Source organism: Rhea pennata, chromosome 4, assembly GCF_028389875.1.
Source record: "Rhea pennata isolate bPtePen1 chromosome 4, bPtePen1.pri, whole genome shotgun sequence".
Lineage (NCBI taxonomy): Eukaryota > Metazoa > Chordata > Aves > Rheiformes > Rheidae > Rhea > Rhea pennata.
Window position 1 is genome coordinate 44080808 of NC_084666.1, and position 15934 is coordinate 44096741.

The following is a 15934-nucleotide window of genomic DNA, read 5'->3' on the forward strand; positions in this document are numbered from 1 at the left end:
TTGCCCGTGCTATTTATACCGAAGCTAGCCAAGGTGTTCCCGAACAAGCGCACAAGCTAGCCCTGAGTGTTGCAGTCACTGCTCCAAATTCCATGTTAAAATAATCAGAAAGTTAGTTTTTCCCGTGATCCTGTTTCTTCCTATTAGTTATTGCTTGGACTGGGAGCCATTTACCTGCTTGAACCTGAGGTGTGATGCCAGCACTACTCTCATCGGCGGCTGAGCTTGTAAAAGTTGTCTTTGCACCAGGAGCTGGGATGGCAACGGGCAATCAGGAAACATAGGTCTTCCACTGGCAAAAATCCTGGGTGGCTGCGAGTTAATAGGTCAGCCTATTTCTGCTCCCAGCTCTCTATCATTTTCAGTAGACAACATTTACTTCTACCACAGGGAAATGCAAATTGAAGCAGATCTTCAGCCAAAAATTGACTGCAGGGCCATGCTGCAGGCTGTGGGTTCACTCTCTATGAAATATGCATTACAAAAATTGGTGGCTGCTGGTTTAACCACGACAAGAAAGACAAGGCCAGAAGGACAATCAGTAACATTATAAGTGAAGTAGGGAGCAGATCCTGCTTGTCATTTAGGTCATATTCCCAAAGAAAAATTTCAGTTAATACTGGATATTTGTCTATCCTAATAAAAGTATTGGAGCAAACAACAACAAAGACAATAAAGAGAAGAAAAAGAAAGACCGACCCACCAGTCCTTATGTCTTCCTGAGCTACCATGTGGGCAGGATGATGACATTAGATTACTCATTTGCCAAGCCAAAGAAAGCAGGTGAGCATGAGTAATGAAGACAACACTTCAGGAAAGCTGAACTTAAACTCTAAGCAAGTCCTTTGCATTAGGGCCCCAGAGAATCATGCTCCACCACTCATCACAGCAGCTGCCTAACCAGGGGACAAGAAGATACAGAAAGGCTGCCTCAGACATGACCATAAACTAGAAATTTCCATACCGTCGGTGTCACCTGTCCATGTCACTGTATATTATCCCTTAGAGCAATAGGGAAGGGAACTCGCTACAAAAAATGACATCTGTTTCTCAGAGAGAAACAAGTCAGCGTTGTACTGATATACGGAATATTGAAATTCAGTCCAGTCTTTCAATGGAGCAGATTTCTGAACAGCTCTTCAGAACTTGGCTTGTTGTAGTTACTCGTGGGATAAAGCTCTGCAGTGTGCTGAGAGTTCAGCATCAGTCATTTACAATATGCTTAGGGATGCAATTCCTTTTTAACTTGATATCCTAAGGAAGAAAGACTTACCCGTAGTCTGCAGGCCCATCAGTCTCTTAACTCTGCATATATGTCTGGCTCTTAACTTATATCAAAATAATTATATAACACATTGACAAACAAAAAAAAAGAGAGGGGGGCCATGGTGTCAGATTAAGCATCAAAGGACAGTCTTCATCTGCTTCTATATCTCAGGTATAGGATGTGGTGAGTCATCACATATAATTAGAAATAGCAGCAGACAGCAACATTCACTCACGTTAATGAGGCACAGAACACTCCTGCTAGGGAAACAACTGGAGTTTACAGCATGACCTACTTTCTTCTTCATTGTTATTCAGGTGCGCATGTATTTGCCAATTGCAGACTATTTGGGGGTAAATAAAACCTTTTCTTCAGTTTTTGAAGGTACTTAATAGATTTTGATCATGAAAAAGAATTTTAATTAAGTAATATTTTTTTCCTCAATATGAATAACTTTAAAGCATCTCAGAGACCTTTGGATGAGTGGGAGAAACCATCTAATCTTATTGATAAGTTTGGCTCAGTGAAAAAATAAGGAGCGCGCTATTTCTTAGGGTATATAACTTTGGCTCATCCCAGCACCACAAAAACTTCACTATGCGGTAGAAAGCTAGAAAGATTGTATGAATTTAGTTGTGCTATAGCAGGAGAAGCTCATGTGACTTAGTAAAACTCCTTCTCCCATCAAGTCTGAGATATAATGTATGGCCAAAAAATTAACTGTGATACAGTGATGAAGATGGATGAGGAAAAAAAATGCAGAGCACTGTGACTGAATCTTTGATATTCATACTCTCAGTTGGGAGAATGATGTTCCAACATAGTCATACTAGCAGGAATTTAAAAGACTGTAAAAGTCAATGGGGCAAGTAAAGAAAGGGGATGATTCTACAAGGAGATAACTTTAAATATGCTTACTAAGGGATCATAGTGTCTCTACTTTCCTACATTGCTGCTGAGTCAGTTTTACTTGCAAATTGTAATACTGAGACCACTTAAAAGACCTCTGAACTGCAGCTAACAAAAAAAATCCATTTACCTGAACGTCTCTATATTTCCTTCCTTTAAAAATAAAGGCTCTGAAATCTTTATTTCCTGAGAATAGTATTCCCCCCTGAAAATTCCTGCTTTCCAGAAATCTGCATTTCTAAACCAAAAATGTAAATTCAATCTGTAAGCAAGTCCTTAGTGTTTGTTTGTTCCAGAGTATAAGCCCAATATTATGGAGAGAAAAAATACAAAATAGGTAATCCATCAATTTCTGGACTATAGAAATAAGTTATGCAGCTTCCACATAATTCAAGAGTTACTGCAGATAAAACATAGCTAACGAAAAGATGGGTGCTAACTACAAGGCCTGAAAGAATGGGAATAGCAAGCTCCCAAATATCCACAGGCTAGGCAGAAAGCTGAGTTTGTCCTAAAGTTATTGCTGTGAAATTAGCTGATCGCATCAAAGATATCACAGAAAATTTCTGAACAAAAGCAATACATTGATTTTGAATCAAAAAGAGTATGTTCCTCAACTTTTACTTTTTAACTTTTTTCCAAGGTTTTAAAGTCTGTGACAATTATTTTGAGGTGCGTACAAACCCAAGACTTAAACCATTTCATTTTATCTTCTTTTTACTCATCTTTTTCTAATTGAAATCATTATCATCAGCTCTCAAGTTACAAACTAAAAGTTCATAAATTCTATCCATCCCTCTTCTACCAGCCTTTATCAACAAAATAATATTACTTCAGTTTTATGCAGACCTGTCTCGCTGGCTGAGCTTCCTGTTTTCTTCATTCTCTTTTTGCTCCTAATTTAAGATCACAGCGAGAGGTAGAGATACAAACTTTTGTGTCATCATTGTACCAAGATAACAAAAGCCAATTTGTTACTATAAAAGTGTTACTGTAACAGCAATAAATATATAATCTTTCTAAAAGGAACCAATGTAGCAATTTCATTATCTACTAATTAATTTAGCCAACTGAAAACTTACATTTCTCTCCTAAACAACATGAATGCATATTTGTCTATCTGAATATTTGTCTTATATAAATTATATTTGAATAGTTAAATTTATACTTAAATTCATATTTATTCAAATTCATTTATAAATATATTACATACATGTAAATAAATTAGGAAATGTTCCGTATTAACTTCTGCTAGAGGGTCAGATTAGAAGAAAGATCCCCACTGAAGAGTTAAAATGCCAGATCTCACACAAACAAGTGATAGGAATGTCAGTATTTTCCAGCTCGACCGACCTTTAGACCCTCTTCCTTTTGCTCAAAGCGTCTGTCAGACAGGCGCTGTCACAAAATAGCATTCCCAACCTTCAGCCTTGAATTCTTCTTTTATACTGTGCACTACAAATCAGGTTGCACCTACTATCCCCTGAGCCATTAAAAGCCATTAAAAAGCTCCCTGGTTTTGCCTTCAGGACATTTACTGTAGCTCTAACTTTCTTTTTTCTTGAATATTATAAAGCCAGATGGTAAGGGTAACATTCATTTCCTCTGATGTAGTTTTCTTGGATAAGAATAACTGTCAGTCTACATGTTTTTTTAACAGTAAATACTGAATTTATTCAGTGCTACAGAAAAACCAGACTGAGTTTTAGACAGAATCAACAGTTTCAAAACCTGGTCGTAGTTTTAAAACGCTTGCAATTCAGCTTGTCAGCAATGAACTAGAGATTGCCAGCCTGCCATTTCAAATGAAAAACACCTCAGACACTCTTGAATAACTCTAATGAAGGCTTTCTTCTTCTTTGTTCTCCTTTGTCATTGATCTTTTGTATTGTGGGTGCTACTTTATTAGAACCCTATTAGAAGTTCATCTTGGTATTCATTAAGCATACAGGTATATATTGCTTACATTGATGGGACTTTTACCCAGTGATTTCGTTTCATCCTGACCAGCCACCAGGCAGCCAGATACCACTAGTGAATAAAATAGAAAGTTTTAGATTAATTTTGTATCAAATTGCTTTACAGACAAGAGCACAGTTTCCTTAGGAGTCAGAGTTTGACTTTGCTCATATAGGAATATCACAACTCAGCCAAGGATTTATCACAGAGAAGCTGGGAAGTTTTCGTCATGTTTAGAGTCACTCTGCAAACAAATACGGTGTAGCATTTCACATGAGAAAACTGAAGTGCCTTTGACCTAACCTGGAGAAGGGATATGGCACGAGTGGTGGCTCATAGGAAGAACGCTATTCTAAAATTTCAGGATAGTAATTATGTTGAGCAACTGAATGCTTTCATTCTGCTCCATAGCTTTTAACCAGGGACCTACTTTTAATTCGTTTGGCAATTCTGCGTCAAAGCAACCTATCCGCTGAATAAATTAATCTGCAATTACATTCTGAGATATATTTGCTGTCACATAAATAAAGAAAACTGTTGAATTCATTGGGTGTCTGAAAGCACAGGCACAACAAGTGTAACAGATGGGCAGCTGGAAAAAAAATCCAGAAATATTAAGTATGTAAATTTTTCACATAACTGCCTACACAATTCCTCTGTACATCTTCCGAATACTATACTTAACTGAAGCAACCTGTATGTAGAGAAATACCTAGGAATTTATTTGTCCTTATACTGATGTTTAGCTAGCACATGTACTTCTACTAGAGTACCTGGGTGTATTCTCACACACTAAATTAGATTGCTTGACTTAGAAAAGGTGATCCTAATCTGTGACTGGGTCCCAGTAGCCGAAGCGAGAACCTGCTAGCTATCGATCTGCATCGGCGTGTGCCCTGGGAAGCCTTGGGTATGCATCTTACCCTTGCCACAGCTCACTGAAGATGCCTTTGCTTGACAACCCTGGCAGCTGAAGGTGGAAAGGTGGTAGGAGAAAAATTTTCATTCAGTGAGTGAAGACTGTTGCCTCCTCTCCCGCTGAAGTTCACTTGCGTTGATAATGGAGAAATGTGTGCTAGTTACTCCAAATACCCTACAACTAGAGGTTTAAGATAGACAAGAAACCTTGTAGAGTGGGAGAGGAAAGGGGCTCTCCCTCTCTCAAGGACATTCAAAGACAGGTAAATCACATATTGTCCATATTGTCCCCATATTGTCATGGGGGGCTTGTTGGATTGCTAATGTGAAAAAGACCTCAGGAATTACAGCTTTCTGTGGATCAATGATGTTTACAAAGAGAAACACCAGATTCTTTGTAAGCATTGTTCATCCCACTGTTATCATCTGCTCTAAACCCTTCAGGGTAGTTTTGTTCTTCATGGGTCACATTCCAGCTCAAAAAAGGCTGCATTTTTCACTGAAGTACAAATGCTTTCTAATTATCTTAGCGGTAAATGAAAAGTATTGTAAATGACTAGGTATACAATCTCATGCCCTAAAATATTAACTTCTTGTTTTTAAAAAAGAATTGAAAGTAATCTTAATTTTTAAGAAACCTGGACAGATATTAAGAGTACATCTGTAGCTTTATTCTTCTTTGGTTTAATGGGAATACGGTTTTGTAGGCAGAGCTACACAACAATTAAACAAAGATGATAAGAAGGTTCAAAAAAATAATACTTTGCTTTTCCCTAAGATACCTGTTAGAATTACAGTCCTAGTTATTTGCTAGAAGCTTTAAAATACTTGTTGTGAATGTAAAACAAGGCAAATACTTATTATTTTGATTATATTTTTGTAGGTTGTATCGAATCTTATTCACATCACTTAAAATTTGGTAATATAGAAAAATCCAGAAGTAATTGTATATTCTATGTTGTTAGAATAACGCTCTTTCACAGAAACATGTCTAGAAAGCAGATCTTAACATTCAGTAGTATCCATGTACCTTGCATACGATATTATCATGTAAGCGATGGTTTTGGCCTTGCAACACACACACTGCAAAAAAGAGACAGAGATCAATAATGATTAAAGTGAAATGAACAGATTTTTATCTATTTAAGGTAGTCAGCTTAATTTTTAAATACATTAGTAACACCATGACAATATCTTCATAAATGCCCACAGAGGAAAAAAAATTTGTTTTTTTTTTTTCCTTTCTTTTCCATGTACGTTGAGTTCATGTGGGCACACAGAATCGCAGAATCAGTAAGGTTGGAAGGGACCTCTGGAGATCATCTAGTCCAACCCACACATTAATATGTCCTATAGGTTTATAGCAAAGTGAAAAATGTAACTAACCTTCACATATAAAACCTACTCTGTATTCCAGCACAAGTCCATTAAACAAAATTAAGCCCATTAAACAAAAATTGAAAAAATTTCACAAACTCTCCTTTGATCAAGAACCGTAAACCAGGTCTTCCACCACTCTGACATCAGTGTTCTGACCAGTAGCTACAGCAACAGGCTCCTCCACTTTTCCTGGAGAAATCACTTTTAAACAAAGTGTAAATGTTTCAGCAAAATGCTTAGATTAAACAACCTCCTCATCTGCATCAACATAAAGAAATGGAGTATTCTAAGTTTTTGCTAACATAAAACCCCCAAAGTGAAACTGGCTATAATATGATCACAACAAAAGGAAAAAGCCTTAATTTCTACTGTGTCCTGCTGTATTCTACTATTTCTACTATGTTCTAAGACAAACAGGACAAACAATAGAAAAAGACACCACAAAGTAAGCACCTTTAGATTTAAATGTTTTTATGTGAATGACCTGAAGAGTTAAAATACACCACAAAAAGAGTTATATTTTGTATAAAGGGTTGTAGAGATGCTTTACTGAAATATTTTCCCATTACCAACTACCTAACAGGAAAATGGACTGAGTGTCAGCAGAGGATTAGCTGGCAATCCTTAGAGTGGAATTAATATCAAAAATGGCAGTAACTTACCCTTGGTAGGCATTACACAAGTCAATGAGGATAGAGTCATTCTACTGAGGAAATACTTTCAAAAATTAGAAGAGAGGATATTTCATTTTACAGTATAGAAAAGGGGACTATATGTTAGACAGTATAAAATTGCTGGGATGAAGGATCTTTACCCTAATGGATTAGTAAAATGTTTTACAAAGATAATTGTCTGAGAGAGACTTGAAAAAGTAAGCAGGAGATTGATTTTAGGATGACAGGTCTCTTGCAATTCTTTCTCCTCTCATCATTTTAAGCAATGAATAAATGAAGTATTAAAAAAAAAACCCTCTACTAATTAACACAAATAAAAAGGGAGAAAAATTGCTAATTGTGCATTTCTAACATATCAATTTAATCAAGGCTGAGAAAAATGATTGCTTGAAGAGGTAAAATTTAAGTATATTTATGCATGTACTGTTTCTTTTTGGAAAGGTCAATTAAATGTCAAAAGTGTAACTAAAAAATGAAAAATTATTTAACATTCAGTAGTTACAGCTTGCCTGTTGGTATACATTATATCTAATTATGTACTTCACAATCATTGCAGAGAAAGAATTCATAAAACATTTACAAAACATGTTCAGCACATTGCTCGTGACTAGATTTAAAAAAAAAAAAAAAAAAAAACTTTCAGAAGTACAACAAACTGGAAGCAGACTCTCCTTACTTAGACTCTCCTTACTTAAAGTGTTATGGTTTAAATGAAAGAAGTGTCAGCAGAGAAAATACCTGTGAAAGCCCTGAAATACACATTGTACCTTATCACAAAATTACCATACGAATAAAACAGGTCACCACATATTTACAAGATTTTTCAACCTTTTAATAGTTATGTCTGCTGCTAAAAGGGTTACAAAATGTAAATGCATTTCTGTGAAGTCTGGTTTGCAAAAATGAACGTGTGTATTTTGAAAGCTTCTGGTGCAGCTTCTAGCAGGCAAGCAGTAAATGCCACCGAATAAATCAAAGACCACAGAATGTTTGCTATACTGTGGCCAATAGCATCACCAGCATCTGAAAAATTCTCTCTCTGGTGTTTTCCTACTGGGAAATGTCCTGAAAAATCATAGGCAAAAATAATAAGCTTACATTTTATAAATACCTCATTTCGAAGTTGTACCATGTACACAGCATATTAATAAGGCCCAGATTCTCACATCCTCATTCTCACTGGATATCTTCTTTTCTGGTCATGCAGCAAGGTGCTACTGAAACAAGAAGAGGGATATTGAAATCTTGCCCCAAAGGAGTTAAATTAGCACAGCAGCAATACAGCCCACAAATGGGCTAGCATATTTAGAAAACTAAATCCCTATCATTCAGAGAGTCATATCACACCTGGATTAATTTTATTAACTTTAATATAGTACTCCTGGATTTTCAGAAACTTGAAGTTATCATTCTATTCCTTGTGAAATTGTTTGTTCTTCTGTATGTTCCCAGAAGTACACCAGCCTTACTGTTAATCCCAGGAGCTCTCAGTATCTAGCATTATTGAAAAAGGAATTTTTTTTTTCCCACAGTGAGCCTTCTGCTTTATAAAAATCTACAGTCCACAAAATGCTCCAGGCTGTCAGCAGATGGACTCCTGAACCTTCAAAGCAACATCAGTTCCTGCAAGAAAGCCAAGAGTGCTACGGTCCTCCAACAGTCTCTGAATTCCCCAGGATTATGACTAACATGCTCTGTGGATTCATCTAACCATTGCAGAAAGGTCATCACAGGCTCTTTGGAGTCACTGGAGCAATTATTCCTAATTCCCTGGAATACAATATTAAATACAACAGAGGTTCCAATTCAGATCAACCATCCTGCTGGCAATTTTAGTTTCTGCCCACATGCGAAGTCTCCAATTTCATTGTCCCATCGTTTCTTCTTCTTTATTTGCATTAGATCTATTTCATACCCCATTTTAATATTTTTGCTTCAGTTCCCTAGTCCTCTCAGCCTCCGTAATCTTTTTCCTTGGCCTTTCTCTTATAAAAACTAGTCTTTCTTTGTGACTTCTTCCTTCAAAAAAATGTATATACCAATATGCAAAAAGGCAAAAATTGAGTGATGCACACACCTGCATATCCTCTCTTCTTCCTCTTTTGTTCTAGCCTTTATCTCGGCAACATTCTTACACTGTTTTTATACCATCACTCAGGGCACGTCAAAGTGAAGAAACATGCTTTATTCAGAGGACAGGACTGTTCTCTGTGAGCACTATATAACAGCAACACAGGAGCTCCCATTGGTGTGACATCCTTTGACCCTCGGTAAATTGTTTCCTGCAAATTCAGCGCTAGCTGTGGCTAGCCCGTCTCTGCAAGGGCAGCCCCTTGCTAGTTGGTTATTAGAGCAGCAGAGCAGTGCAAAGCAGCCAAAGCCTGAATCAACGATCAATAACACCTGGAGAAACACAGCTCGCTGAAGGGTGGGAGAATGGGCGTTTGATCACATATGCTTTGCTTCTGAATTAATCATTTTAATCACCTGCATGGTTGAAGTCCTTCCATGAATTCCACATTTTTCCACGTCTAGAGTCATGATCATCTGCAGCAGAGTGAACAATTTTTTCAGCCAGCACACTAGTCAGCTCCACGTGTGTAACTCATATATCGAGATTTGGTGAGTGAGGGAATCCCTGTGTCTATGAGCTTCCAAAATATCAATGACATTTTCCATTCTTACTAATCACAGCAGCAAAGGAAGTTTGCTTAGGGTTTAGGCTCAGTGAAGACTTTAATTTTTGTTCATTTATTTACACATAGGATGATTTGGTATGAAAATTCAGTATGAATTTTAAAAGTTTAAGGATGAGAAATTGTGAAAGTAATTATACCAGTAGAGTATGGGGGCAAATAGATATGCCCACAACTGGCTGGTTAGTTGCACACAAGCTAATGAAATTGAGGCCATATTGATTGCTTTTTAATTGAGATGAAATAGAAGGCCTTTAAAGAACACGGAGTCTAATATCTTTATATTGATGGATTTCCTGATCTACCTAAAGGTATGAGCAATTAACTGTTAAGTGAAACTTAGCAAGCTTGAAGCTATTTTGTAGCCAAGCCGTAATTTTTTGTTTCTTTTCTGTTATTCTGACCGTGGGGTTACTTTGCAAATGATATATGTTAGAGTAGCTATGGGAGTAATTTCATCAAGCGGAAATAAACTGTAGATAAGGCACCTGGGCACTTTCCACACCAGCAGGCCAAAGACAAGAGGGGTGCAGAAGCCATTCTAAAAGCTTTTCCCCACTCACCCATTTTCAGAGACTTGTTATGTTATTTTGAGTGCAGCTTTCCTCTGCTATCTTTTGATTTGTAGGACTGCTCCATATATATATATAGAAATCAGATTAACTGACTTTTTTTTTAATAGCAAAAAACAGCAGCTGAACAATGAGTCAAGCAAGAGTCTATGTCATTATCCTAAAAGACTTTCCACTGCTGAACCTCTTTTGAGTGATACCTGGTAATGAATGAAAAAAGATACTTAAAAAAAAAATCACTGGTGCTTGGGGGCAGGTTTAGCTCATTGGTTAGAGTGTGGTGCTGCTAATGCCAAAGTCACAGGTTCATTCCCTGTATGAGTTATGCTGAGGGTTGGACTAGATGATCTCCAGAGGTCCCTTCCAAACTTATCATTCTATGATTCTATTGTCTACTACATATTTCATTAAATAGAATGATTGTTTTAGTACTGATTATTCCTAATAATCATAATTCTCAAAATAAAAGTTGTTGTATATCACTAATCTAGACTTCTAAATGGAGAAGAAAGGAAATATCTGATGACTCTCAGAAATCAGAATGTCTCAATAAATGAAATGTGGCAATGAGGAGGCTGATAAGAAAGGAATCATCATCAGGTATTGCACTTCCTTCAGCAAAGAACTTCTTTAAAGAACTTGAAAGTTTTTTTTTTTTAAAAAAAAAAAAAAAAAAGTCACAGATATAGAGTTTTAAAGCTATATAAAGGACATTCATTTGATGACTCACTCATAGGTGAAGAAAAGGGAATCTAAAAATTCCATGGCATTTTCTGAGATGTTGCTGGTTCTGTCTTATTTAAGCACAAGGTATATCTAAAAATATATATAACAATACTAGTCCTTGAATGTACTGCTTAAGTACACTTGCTAGTCTATAACTTTCCTGAGTTTACTATCATCAGATATCCATTGATTAGCAAATCACTCTCTAAAACTTCAGTATGGCTTTTAACATTCTTCTGATATAAGCCCAGCTTTTTATCTGTATTTTGAAGTATCTGCACCAAGTCTGTTTGCTCCCTCTTCTTAAGCCAATCTTGAGATCCAAAAAGCCTGAGGCTCTTTCTTTTCCTTGGACTGATAATACCTCTTCCTCTGTCCCAAGCTTTGAGGTACAATTTCCTCACGTGAATACAGAGCATTTTTAGCCTATAGGATAGTCACCGCTATACTTAAAGAAGGAAATAGTCATAAGAAGGAATACTTTATTAAGGAAAAATTTCAATTTCAATTTCAAGGTACAGGAAATGGGTTTCATTTCATTTCTTTGACTGTTGCCTGCACAGAAATATCTGAGTGTTGCTCCTCTTGAGCTCTGAAAAGGGCGTAAGATTGTAGTAATTATTGCTATATTAGCTTGGCAATTACACTTAGTACTCATGATCAAAGGCAATCTTACCTAGTAACTAATTTTGAAAAATATTGTCTTAACTGAAAGTACAACAAGCAGATTAAGATAAGATTACTTTTGCACTTTTTGGGTACACAGTGCCCTTCAGCTAAGAAACTTCATCATTAGGTGGTTACAGTGGCTTGCTAGTTAGTGACCATAAGGCTATCTAATCACTTTGCAATAATATTAGATCCATGGAGGGAAAGGTGGATGTAATGTCTTCAGATAACATATAATTTGACAAACTTGTGTCTCTTCAACTTTCAAGATATTTTCTCAAAAAACTTAATATCCATGAATGAATTTTTTATTCAGTGACCAGTATGGCTTGAGCTTAAGCTATTTACCATTCCAAGCATTCCACTTTCCGCTTCCAGCTCTCAGCTACACGAAAGGTTACTCTACATCATCTTTGCACTCTGACTGGGTGGATATCATCCTGTTTATAAGGAGGACAGCTTAAAGCAACGTTGGGGTAGTGCTACAATATTATTTACAGTCTTCTGTTAAAGATTTAAACTTTTCCAAGCAAGCCTAATGTGAAATGAAATCATAGTTGTTTCCAGTCAAAGAATTCAGAATAAAAAGAATATCCAATTCCTGTGAGTGTCTGGCATTACTACTATTATATCTATCATTGTATCTATCATTATACAGCCACCATTTTTTGGTACTGCTACCATTACTTCCATTATAGTTTTGTCACTATTTTATGCATACTACTCTAAGTCTCAGAAAGGCAAATAGTGTTATCCAGAGAAGCAATTTCTGTGCCTAAAAGAGTTTAAGGAAAGGCAAATAGTGTTATCCAGAGAAGCAATTTCTGTGCCTAAAAGAGTTTAAGGAATCCAGAAACATAGTGCTGTAGATACCACTTAGCTTACTTGGTGCCTAAATTCATCTAACACCTCCTTTTGAACCCCCAGAATGTCCCCCTGATTTCTATAGGCTTTCATAGAGTAATTAACCCTCTGTTTTCTGTAGGAGTTAATGCCTCACACAAAGCATCTAGATAGAGGTGTTCTGGCTAAATGCTATATTGACCCAGACGTGAGATGCAGAGGTCCATCTCTAGGGACTGATCCAGTAGATGTGCTTAGAGGATGCCCAAAATGAGGATGCACAAAACACAGCACTGATGCCATTTAAACCAGCAACAAAACCACAAAAGGAGGAGGAGGAGCAGGGAGGAGGAAAGAGTCCCTGGCTTCTAGTCTCTGCTATCAAAAGATTGTTTCATTTTCTTTTTTTCAGTCCAGTGACTATTAACCCTTAATAGTCTCCAACAACTATAAAATGGAATCAGGAATCCCATTTCTAGGCACCTAACAATACAATTAAGCTCTCCTTATACAATTACAATACAATTAGGCTCTTTCTGTCCCCGTGACTTATATTCTTATCTGTAGAAGGAGAAAGAAATACAAGAGGTATGTATGCTGTCTCCATCATGTATTATGCTGCTGTATTATTTTGTATTACATAGCCTGTTAGTAAAATAATGCTCTAAGAAGATATCCTCTAAGCCAGATTTCCCATTTCTGGGAAAAGCGATCTGATACCATAAATAAAAATCAATATTCCTGGTTTATGAAGAATGAATCTAGCTCGTCTGGCTATAAACACTTAGAAAATAATATGGGTCTAAGTCCAAGGGGAGGGAAGGATCCCATTAGCTCACATTGCCCCAGTTATAGTCCCAAGCAATGAACTTCATTCACCTTTCATTTGTAACAATGTAAGAATTCAGTGTGCAGTGTTGAAATGTGAAAAAAGAATTATTAATGTATCAACACCACAGGCGCATAGATTTCACAGCAAAGTGTTCTTGGCTCCTAGTCAACAAGCTGGATATGTGAGATATGACGACCAGTCCAGCAAACTCCTGAGCCACACCAAAAGGTGCAAGGAGTTTGCAAAAGGCTAAGAGCTAGACAGAAGACTACAGATAGCAAATTAAGCAGGTGACTTCTGTTCTAACCTTGATTCTGCCATGTGAGTTTGAAAATCACAGTTTCTTCATGTATTTGTTTTCTCTGTGTCATGGATTTCTGATGTAGGAAGAAGACAATATTCCTTAATAATTTTCCGGATAAGCAACAAAAATACACTCAGATGTATACGCAATGCCAAGCAGGAAATTCATCTGAGTGTTCATTGCGCTGGACTACATCTCCAGGTGAGTCACACATTTCCGCAGCCCCTCGTGTCAGCCATGAAATGAGACACATTTGTGCTTTTCTGTGCTGCAATAGTGCAGCTACCTGCCAACAGCATCAGCTCCCAGGAGCATCAGAAATCAGGATTCCAGAACTGGATCCCATATTCACCAAATGGAGCTCTGTTGGAGGTGATGTCTTAGCCCCATGATGTATTAAAGCAGCACAGACAATTTCAACACAAAATTTGCTGGATATTGCCATTTTCACTATTGGTAGATGTCTGCTGTTTCACTGACTTTTATTTTGTTGTTTATGATTTCCAGTTATTTATCTAAGCTATATGGTATACAAATTCCAACCTGTTTAGAAATAGTTGACTGGAACTACTGCTTTGAATAGGTTTAATTCTTATAAATATTCAATCATCTGTTTTTTTTCACATGACATTGATTTCTTGCCCTACCTCAGTGACATAATCACTTGAAATGGTTCTGCTTCCTCTCCAATCCAATACTATTTAATCATAAAACTTGGATGTGCACCCAAAAAATGCATTTTTGAATGAATTTCCCTGCATAAATATCTGTGCAGAAAACTGATTTAGAAAAACATATACACAATCAAGCCTACATTGTGTTGGGAAGTCAGTAAAATTGTTGCAATTTTTTTTTAATATAAATCCCCAGTATATGTATAAGAATTTTGCTGCACCCTGTAAGGTGATCTAAAAATGGAAACTACTATGCAGCTCAGCTGATGGAGAAGGTTACAGTAGGATTCAAGACCTTCCTCTCTCGCTCAGAAATGATTATGGCCTGACTTTGAGAAAAAGATCTCTTCCTCCTACAGTGTCTGCACAGAAAGCATTTTACTCCCTGTTCTCTACTACAAAACATCTATGGATATCATTCAAATCTGCCAAAACCTGAGATAATTACAATGGAAAATACTGTGAGCTGGACAGTTCAGAACCCACCACTTATCAAACAAAGCAAGGATTGCTTTTCCTCACAAGTCACTTCACATTTATCTGCACTGAATTTCGTCTCTCATTTCATCGTTACTTGAGTCTTGCAAAGCCCTTCGAGCCTGCGCAGTCTGCCCTGTCTTCCTAACTGCTTTGAACACACAGCATCATCTGCAAACTTCATTAAACACACTGCAGGGTGACAAAGATACCCTCAAAGATACAAGATCTTCCCTCTTGTCCCATGGATGCCTTAAAAGCTTTTAAGGATGGAATTTGTCAAAAGGCATTTGCGAATATTACTCCATCCTGATGCTCTGGGGGGAGGGCGGATGTTTGGTCTGTCTAGCTGCACCACAGCTTTTTCCTCAGACAGTATATTTTCAAACAGCTCCTGCGCTGAGCCTGCTCCTCCTTCACTGCATGGTTCCCACGTAGGAATCTCCCCAGGCTCTCCCACAGCGAACCTCAATGCAGAAAATTCATTTGGCTTCCCTGAAATGGCCTCATCCTCTCAGAGGGCTCAAGATACAGGCTCTCTGGAAGGCTTCTTTTTCAGATATGCCGGAAAAAGTGTTTTGTACTAGCTTCGGTCCTTTAGCTAGTTTCTTCAGTCCTCTTTTGGCTTGCCAAACTGTATTTTATATTTAACCTGCCAGGGTTCATGATATTCCTTCTTACTATTTATCTTATTTATATTTGTATTTATTTTATTCCTACTACCCTATTTATCCTATTTCATGGTTGTCAGACACAACCATTTACACAGGCCTTGCCTTATCAGTCATCATAATGATAATAAATGAAAGGGTCTGTGATAATCTGTGCTATACGAAATCATACTTCTGACCAGTCCTGTAAAAAGAGAATTATGTCCTCCCTAGTTACTATCATTATCTCAGATAATCACAGAACACTGTCATCTTGTTGTGGTGCTGTAAGGAGCATCCCTAAGCTTTTCCTTCATCTCCGCTTATAGTAATATTTTCATATCTCCATCAGCGGACTCTAGGCTTTTATCCTATTCAGTCATA

General features: G+C 37.1%; 1 long non-coding RNA gene across 6 annotated transcripts in view; it reads right to left on the reverse strand.

Annotated features, from left to right (window-relative positions):
- LOC134139430 (uncharacterized) overlaps positions 1–15934 on the reverse strand; it is an 82719-nt gene that overhangs the window by 36521 nt on the left and 30264 nt on the right. For 4 of the 6 annotated variants that reach the window (XR_009958149.1, XR_009958151.1, XR_009958150.1 and 1 more), the window contains exons 4-5: positions 8219–8324; positions 6084–6136 (exon numbers count right to left, since the gene is read on the reverse strand). This is a non-coding gene — a long non-coding RNA (uncharacterized LOC134139430). Of the gene's footprint in view, positions 1–6083; positions 6137–8205; positions 8325–15934 lie in introns of all 6 variants that reach the window. The other 2 variants (XR_009958147.1, XR_009958148.1) reach the window with 2 other exon arrangements.